Source organism: Panthera tigris, chromosome C1 (assembly GCF_018350195.1).
Source record: "Panthera tigris isolate Pti1 chromosome C1, P.tigris_Pti1_mat1.1, whole genome shotgun sequence".
NCBI classification, from domain to species: Eukaryota; Metazoa; Chordata; class Mammalia; order Carnivora; family Felidae; genus Panthera; species Panthera tigris.
Genome location: NC_056667.1, coordinates 26,592,462 through 26,602,243, shown reverse-complemented (window position 1 = coordinate 26,602,243; position 9,782 = coordinate 26,592,462).

The following is a 9,782-nucleotide window of genomic DNA, read 5'->3' as shown; positions in this document are numbered from 1 at the left end:
TTGATTGACATTTTTTTTTCTCTTAACAATTTTGATATATTGACGACTCTAGTCTGGCCTTCAGAGTTTCTGATGAGAAATCTGCTTATGATCTTATTGAGGACACCTTGTAATGCGACAGGTCACTTCTCTCTTGTGCTTTCAAAATTCTTTGTCTTTGTCTTTTGGCAGTGTGAATATAATGTGTCTCAGTGTAGGTCTCTTTGAGTTCATCTTTGATTCTTTGAGCCTCTTAGATGTTTATATTCATGTCTTCCACCAAATTTGGGAAGTTTCAGACAATATTTTTTCAAATATTCTCTCTGTTCCATTCTCTCTTTTAATCTCCTTCTAGGACTCCCACAATATATTTGCTGGTCCTTTGATGGTATCCCACAGGTCCCTTAGGCTCTGTTCATTTTTCTTCAATCTCTTTCCTTTCTGTTCCTCAGCCTCAATAATTTCCATTGTCTTACTTTCAAGTTCATGGATATTTTCTTCTGCCTGTTCAAATTTGTGTTTGAAAGTCTCTAGTGAATTTTTCATTTCAGTTAGTGTATTTTTCATCCCTAGAATATCTTTTTAGATTTTTTTAAACATTTATTCATTTTTGAGAGACAGACAGAGCATGAGTGGGGGAGGGGCACAGAGAGAGAGAGAGAGAGAGAGAGAGACAGAATCGGAAGCAGGCTCCAGGCTCTGAAATGTCAGCACAGAGCCTGATATGGGGCTTGAACTCACGGACTGCAAGATCATGACCTGAGCTAAAGTTGAATGCCCAACCGACTGAGCCACCCATGCGCCCTTCTTTTTAGGTTTTCTATCTCTTTATTGATAGACATTTTGTTCATACATTATTTTCTTGACTTTCTCCATAGCTTTCTTTAGTTTTTGAACATTGTTAAAACAGTTGCTTTAAAGTCTTTGTCTAGTAAATCTAGCATTAGGTCTTTTTAAGGGACTGTTTTTGTTTGTTTATTATTTCTCTTTGCATAGGTCATACTTTTCTGTTTCTTTGTATACTTTGTGATATATTGTTGAAAACTTGAGATTTGTACCTAATAATGTGGTAACTCTGGAAATCAGAGTTTCCCCCATCTTTCTTTCTTTCTTTCTTTCTTTCTTTCTTTCTTTCTTTCTTTCTTTCTTCCTTCTTTCATCTTTCTTTCTTCCTTTCTTCCTTTAAATAAGTTTTTTGTAAACTGTTTCTATGCCTAGGATCAACCTGAGGTGTAAACTTAAGGTCTTCTCCACTGTTTTCTGAGACCATGTCTTTTCCTGGATATGCCCAGTGACACTCTAATTTCTCCTATATATGTAGTTGCTTTTAAATATCTTAGTCTTTAATGTCTAGTTACCAAAAAGAGAAAGAAAAATGAAGGGCAAAGAAGGATCTAACTTCTTAAACCCCTGGAAGCCACTTTAGCCAGGGTGTGTGCGTTGGTGTCTTGCAACAATGAGAGGAGGTCCAAATACAACGGCCACCTCCTCTTTGTCTACATCTTGTTATTTGAAGTAACTTTCAAGGGTCAGAGCACAGATCCCTGATATTTGGAGAAAAGGCCACTTTTGGCACCCTGGCTTCTGCAAGCTGCTCCAAGAAAACATGCACAGCCACCTGTCAGGTAGCTGGAGGTGGGGGATAAGCAGATGTTACTGTGCTAAACCTGAAATTGACCAAAATTAATAGGAATTTATTGTCCAAGTTTTTCCTGGAAGTTGCAAGCCTTTCCAAAGACTCCAGAGCTCCAAAAATAGATTCTCCAGTGCAATTGTTGCCTGGGTGAGGAGACAGGTTGTTGGTGCTTCCTACTCCATCATCTTCCTAGAATCCTTCTACGATATTTTATTATATGGTTATCACCTTTTGCATCCTGCTTAGGATTTTCCCACTCTAAAATCATAAAGATATTCTCCTATATTTCCATCCAGAAGATTTAATACTTTACCATTCATATTTAGGTCTGCAATCCATTTTGAATTGCTTTTTTTCATTAAGGAGGGCACTTGGGATGAGCACTGGGTGTTATATGTAAGTGATGAAGCACTGGATTCTACCCCTGAAGCCAAGACTACACTGTATGTTATTTAACTTGAAAATAAACAAACAAAAAACAAAAGAAAAACAGAAAAAAAAAAGAATTGCTTTTTTGTAGTCAAGATTTTTTAAAAATATTTTTTGATGTCAAGGTTCATTTTTTTAAGTTTATTTACTTATTTTGAGACAGAGAAAGAGAGAGAGAGAGAGAGAGAGAGAGAGAGAGAGAGAGAGAGAGACATCAGGGGAGGGGGAGAGAGAGAGAGAGAGAGAGGGAGAGAGAGAATCCCAAGCAGGCTCAGGACTCAATTTCATGAACCGTGAGATCATAACCTGAGCCAAGATCAAGAGTTGGTCACTTAACCGACTGAGCCACCCAGGCACTCCAAGTCAAGGTTCATTTTAACCAACTCATGGTTTCTCAAACTTAAAGGGAACAAATCAAATATTTTTTTGCTTTTCCTATATGAACTATGCATTGAGGAGAGAATATTTCTCTTCATAGAAGAGATAATTGAGGAATGATGTTTCTCTTCATAGAAATGATCCAGCTAATAACTGAGGAGGGAATTAAATAATTGGTATGTCACCATTTTTCAGCCTCTAATGCATAAAAAAGAGGCATCATATAAAGAGATATTACCAGATACAATCATCCACTGATGGAAATATACAATACTAGCTATAAAAAATTATTGCCCTCAAATTGAACTTGTGTCTGATCAAACCTCTAGATATACTTAAGAATTTTATAAAATTTTATAAAAAAATATGGGGGGATAGAGAAATATGATAAACAACTTTGCAAGCAAACCCTCAAACTATAGGAAATTCTCAAGATAAACAATCTTCTTTCTGCAACAAATGAATTTGCTGAAAAAAAAAATGGAGAGGGAATCTATAGATTAAAAAAGACTTCAGTGACATTAATCAATTATAATGTATGAGAAGAATCAGAGAAATTTGTGTATTTTACTATATATTTAATGATATTAAGGGATTATTGTTAAATTTTTAGATGTGATCATTATAATTATATTTAACAAAAAAAATGCCTGTATTTTAGAGATACATACTAAAATGTTTATTAGTAAGATATTATGTCTAGGACTTGCTTCAAAATAATACAAAGAGAGGAGGAAGTGGAAGATATAAATTAAATGAGATTGGCCAGGAGTTTATAATAATTGAATTGGATAATTGAATAGATACAGGGGGAGGAGTATTATATTATTCTTTCTTCTACATTTTTGTTGTGTGTGTGTGTGTTTGAAATTTTTCATGATAAAAAGTTTAAAAACTGTCCCCTTGTTACTTTTTCCATATTGATTTTAGAACCAGCTTATCAAATTACATGGTTTTTTATTGAAACTGCACTGAATCTAGGATCAATATGGAAAGAACTGACTTCATTATAAAGTTATACTTTTTAAATTCATGGATGTGAATTATCTTTCCATTGATTAGCTTTTTTAAAATTTCAAGAGGGCGCCTGGGTGGCGCAGTTGGTTAAGCGTCTGACTTCAGCCAGGTCACGATCTTGCGGTCCGTGAGTTCGAGCCCCGCGTCAGGCTCTGGGCTGATGGCTCAGAGCCTGGAGCCTGTTTCCGATTCTGTGTCTCCCTCTCTCTCTGCCCCTCCCCCGTTCATGCTCTGTCTCTCTCTGTCCCAAAAATAAATAAAAAACGTTGAAAAAAAAATTAAAAAAAAAATAAATAAAATTTCAAGAAATGTTTATACTTTTCTGCATCTTTATTAGGTTATTAAATATCTAACCCCTCATTGTAATATAGTAAATGATGTACTTTTGCAGATTACATGTTTTAGTATTGTGCTAATGTAAAAACATGCAAGTGACTTTTGTATATTGATCTTCTATCCAGGCACCTTGCTAAATACAGTTGCATCTAACAATTTGTCTTTCTTTTGTATTTTCTAGGTAAAGAGTTATGTCATCTGAAAATAATGTTAGTTTTATTTTCCCTCTTTAATCGTAACATGCATGTGCGTAAAAAAGTACCTTAAAAGAAAATTTGATAGGGCTACAATAGATAGGAAATAAACAAATCCACCATCATAGTGGGAGATTTCAATACATTTCCTTAAATTGGTGATAACACAAACAGATAAAAATACACTAAATATGTGGAAGACGTGAACAATAAAATTGTACAATAGAGACTTGACAATTAGTACAATTAAAGAGTACAAAATCTTCTCCGGAACTGTCTTAGTATCTATCTTACACTACTGAGAAAACTCAGTAGTGTAAAACAAAAATAAGCATTTAAAAAATACCTCAATGTCTGTGGGTCAGGAATTCAGGAGGAGCTTGCCTGGGTGGTTTTGATTCAATACATCTTTTAAAAATTTTTAAATTTATTTTAGGGGGAAAGAGGCAGAGAGAGAAGGGGACAGAGGGTCTGAAGTGGTCTCTGTGCTGACAGCAGAGTTGGCTCAATTTTCTCATGAGATTCACGGAGATGATTTTAGTGACTGCAGTTATCTGATGGCTTGATGGAAGCAGAAGTATCTACTTTCAGACTGATTTACCCACATAACTAGTAAGTTGGTGCTAGTGGTTGGAAAGAAGCCTCAGTTCCTCCTCATTGTAGGTCTTGTCACAGGGCTACTGGAATATCTTCATGACATGGCAGCTGGTTTCCCTTAGGGTGAGCAACCTCAGATAACAAGGTGGAAACTGCAAGGTGTTTTATGACTTAGCCCCAGAAGTCACATGCTATCATTTTTGCAACATCTTATTGCTTGTACATAGCAGGCTTATTATTCAGTGTGGGAGGCGACTACCCAAGATTATTAACGCCTTGAGATGAGAATAATTGAGGGCCACCTTGAAGACTGATAAACACATGTGTTATGTTTACAAACACCATTTATATACTAGTCACAGAGCAAGTTTCAACAAATTTTAAAGAAAAAGTATCATACAGGCAAGGTTCTTTGATCACAAATATACCCTAAATACTGCTATTTAGAAATGAAAAACATGCTTTCAAATAACTCATGTGTCAAAGAAGAGATCATAATGGAAATTTAAAAATACTCAGAACTGAATGATAATAAAACATGTGAGATACAGCGAAAATAGTTCTTCAAGGATAATTTTTAGCCTTACATATTTATATGAAAAAAGAAGAAAAGCTGAAAATTAGGGAACTAAGTTTCCAACTTAAGTGGTAAGTTAAAGAATAAGTAAACCCAAGGAAAGTAGAATAAAGTAGATAATAAGAATAACAGTAGATATCAAGAAGTTAGAAAAGATACAATAGAAAAGATCAGCAAAATTAACAAATTGATTCCTTATAATGATTAAAATATGGACAAAGAGTCTCTGCCAATGAGAACCAAAAAAATAGAGCAGACAAAAATAAATGTTAACCAAAAAAATAGAGCAGACACAAATATATGTTAACCAAAAAAATAGAGCAGAAACAATCACAGAGGAAGCAGAGATTCAGAAGATAACAAGAGAATTTTGTCAACAACTTTACAGCAATACATTTGAAAACTTAGACAAAACAGACATAGTATTAGAAAAATATAACTTATTAGAACTGACTCAAAAAGAAATAGAAAACCTGAAATAGTGCTTTAAATATTACTATTAAAGAAACAGAAGAAATAGTAAAACAAAACAAAACAAAACACTTCCCATAAAGAAAACACCAGTTCCAGATAGTTTTACAGATGTGTTTCACCAAATTTAAAAATATCAGATCATTCCAACCTTACATAAACTTTTTAGAGAAAAGAAAAAAGATAATACTTGTCCAACTCATTTTATAAAGCTAGAATAGCTTAGATACCAAATCCTAGATAACAAAAAAATGAAAATATCAGGCTTATTTTATTTATTAATATAGATGAAAAAATCCAAAACAAATATTAGCAGATCAAATCCAATGATATATGTACAATAAATCATAAAGTTCCTTGAGTAAGTTGGGTTTATTTCAGGAAAATAAAATCAAATATCAGGAAAATCTCTAAATATAATTGACCACAACAGATTATAGGAGAAAAACCATACGATCATGTCAAAAGATGCAGAAAAAGCCCTTGATAAAATTCAATGTGGATTTAATTAAAACTTTTAGTAAATTAGAACTAAATTTGAACTTCCTTTACTTGATCAAGAGAGGTCTCCAAAAACTCTGCAATAAATATCATCATAAAGAAGAAATGCCAGAGCATTAAATTCATACATAAGACAAAGTTACCTGCCATCATCACTTCTACCATTGTACCTTAGGACCTGGCCAGCACAATAAAAAAAAGGAAAATAAGTGAAAGGCAACAGGATTATTTTATCTCTAAATATATTAAACAGTTATTTTATATTCTGTGTTTCACAGCTCTAAGTTGAGTTATTTGCAGATGTGTTTCTGCTACTTGTTGTTTTAGCTGGTTCTTGTTCTTTTTTCTTGTTTCTTTTTTTAAGTTTATTTATTTTTGAGAGAGAGTGGCAGAGAGATGGTGGGGAGGGGACAGAGGATCTGAAGTGGGCTCCATGCTGACAGCAGAGAACCTGATGTGGGGTTCAAACTCATGAACCGCAAGATCATGACCTGAGCCCAAGTTGGCTGCTCAACTGACTGAGCTACCTAGGCGCCCCGCTGGTTCTTGTGCTTGATGTCATATTTCCATGTGTGTTTGGTGATATTTGATTGTGTTCATTCATTTTCTTTGGAACCTTATCTGTGGAAATCATTCGAGGCCTGAGTTTTATATTGGCTTCTGCCTGGCACCTGGGGCACTACCAGTTTGGAATCATTTAATGCTAAATTCTTGGTTTGAGGTTTTTCAGATGTCCCAGATAGTTGCATATTGTGTGAGGTCTAAGTTGTAGTTGTGGAATCTCAGGAGGTGATTCTTTTTTCCTACATTCATTGCTATTGCCAAGGTTTAAAACGTAATTTTCTTGAGGCACCTGGGTGACCCAGTCAGTTAAGCGTCTGACTCTTGATTTCAGCTCAGGTCATGATCTCACAGTTTGTGAGACTGAGCCTTGCATCAGGTTCTGATGCTGTCAGCATGGAGCCTGCTTGGAATTCTCTCTCACTCTGTCCCTCCTCCACTCATTCTCTCTCTCTCTCTTTCAAAAATGAATAAATAAACGTTAAAAAAAACCCCAGTTATTTTCTTGCAATTTCCTGGGTGTAGGGATGGGGCAAGTTTCTTCTAGTTCGTCTGTACCTTAGAGTAGAGAGAATGCTTTGAGGTTCTAAGTTTATGCAGAGGAGTGTTTGCTCAACTTGGGCAGACCCTATGCTTTATCTTTTTTCCCATATTGCCCTGAGAGATCATGAAAACTGAAGCTCAATTTCACCTGTTAGCAAATACCCCCATGTCAGTTATTTATCGCCACAATGTTATGGCATAACATACCGTTCAAAAATTCAGTGGCTTAAATTAATAAGCATTTATTATTGCTCAAGAGTCCTCAACTTTGTGGGATGGTTCTTCTCATTCAGCTGGCCTCACTTAAGTGTCTGCAGTCAGCTACAGTCAGGTATATACCTCTGTTGCTCTTGGCTGGGCCCTCTCTTGTTTGGGGGTCAGCTGGCTATACCTGACCAAGAGATGGTGGCTCTGATGGTCTTGGCTGGGAAAGCCTGGCTCTCTTGCACCTGTCTCTTGTCTCCAGCAGGCTATCCCAGGCTTACACTCACCGTGGAGGCAGGAGTTCAAGAGAAAGAGCAGGCGTATGCAAGCTCTAAAGCTTAGGCTTAGAACTGGCACGTGACTTCTTCCCTATTCTATTGGCCAAAGCAAGTGGTAAGTCAGATTCACGGTGTGGGAAAGTAGAGTCCATCTCTTGATGCAGGGAGTTTCAAAGTCATATGGCAAAGGACATGGATGCAGGGAGAGGTGAATTGGTGCCATTTTTGCAACCAATGTATCATAACCGCCAAGACTAAAGTTGCCTTCAGTGCTCTTCATACTTCTCTGGTTTTGCCTTCAGTTAGATTTTGGCTGGGGTGATTTTAATTTTCTTGCCAGCTCATTGATGCATTTAAGAAGATTAAAAAAATTTTTTTTTAGCTATCACTTTTTAACACTTATCACGTTTTCAGTGGGAGGATCAACGAAGCACCTAGTCTGCCATACTGCTTGAATGACAGACAGTTTGATGAGTTCTTGTCTCTGCACATGTGTGGTTTTCTACCCTAATTCTCTCTCCCAACTTGGAGCCTACTCAAATGCTTCCTTTATGTTTCTTTGCTTTTCTGACTACTCCTCTTCACTGAGGCAGAGTTGGCTGTTGCCTCTAAACTCAAAGTATTCTGTACTTATCTCTATTAAGGCATGGAATTCCTAACACGGCAATCATACTTTGTGAAGTGCAGGGTCCCTTGTTAAAGATTAAGAATTCCAAGATAGTGACAGCAGAGCATTACACCAAGAGTGGGGCCTTTTTAAGTGTGGGACTCTGTGTGACTGCACAGCTCACACTCCTAAGAAGCTGGCCCTGATCGTAATTATTGGCTTACATTTCCATCTCCTTTATATGTCACTGGATGGCTATGAAAGAACACGGCCTGAGGTAAGCCTGTCTGATTAATCATAATCAGTAAATCGTTGTTGAGTTAACAAATGAAAGCTGCCCTATATTCTCAGTTCTCAAAGATATCAACCCTTTGATGACAGCTTTAAGAGAAAAGTAGAAAACCATATTAAATGTCCCTATTCATTATAAGATGCATTCCAATGTCAGAATAGTTAACAAAATGTGTATCTGAGAAACCATGGTGGTGCCTTTTGGTGTCTGACATGATGACTATTCTCATACTTCATGGAAAGCAAAATGGTTCTTTCGGTTCTAAAGTGGGTTCCTGAGAACAAGTTTCTACTTTATTTTCTGTCATATCTGCTCGTGGGTGGTCCCTGGCCTGGAAATGGTCTGCAACCTTAGCTCATGATTGAAAATTCTTGATGGAACAGGGTTGTGGGCAGCAGGGCACGTAACCATTCTGCCAGACCCCTGTCCCCAGACTTCTAAGTTTCCTTGGGGAAGGGCTTTCCAAACTCCTTTCTGTCATTTATGTCATGTGGCATCTTTAAACATTTCCCTGGAGAAAGGGGAAAGGGCGTAGCTCCCTTTTGGAGCTTTGAATTCTACTTTCCCTGCTTCAGTTTCCCCCTTTATACAAGGAAGAGCCAGGAACCCCAAAGGGGTACAGGGAAAAGGGAACTGTTGAGTGGATGTTCAATCATAACTCCTCCAAGATCCGTTCCCGGAGAGGAGGACAGTTGGTCTCCCAAGCCTGCAAGCCCTCACTTCACCACCCCAAAGCTTTCAAGACCAGACAAGGTGAAGGAAGGAAGATGGGAAGAGGGCTTTAAGGATTCCTCTCCACCCCAACTTTCAGCGCCTGAGGCAGTGTTCCCTCACACCCACCCTGGGACGTCAGGATCCAGGACCAGCCCCTCCCCCACATTTCCAGCCCCTCCCCCTGCGGCTTCCCCCAAGCTGCCCCTCCTCCCCCCCCCCCCCCCCCCCCCATTACAGCATCGCTTTGGGCGCCAAGACGGATTCCAGCCAGGAACTGCTGCAGTCAGCTCTCCTCCGCCTCTCCTGGCTCCTGCAGCCTGTGTCCTGGCTCTGCAGCCTCCGGCTGTGCTTCGGACAGTCCCCTTTCCCTTCCCCACCCCGCCCCCGCCATGGCACAAACCCTGGCTCAGGGCCTAGAGGTGGGCGGGCACAGTGGGCAAGGGTGGGAGCCCCAGCAAAGTCTCCAGG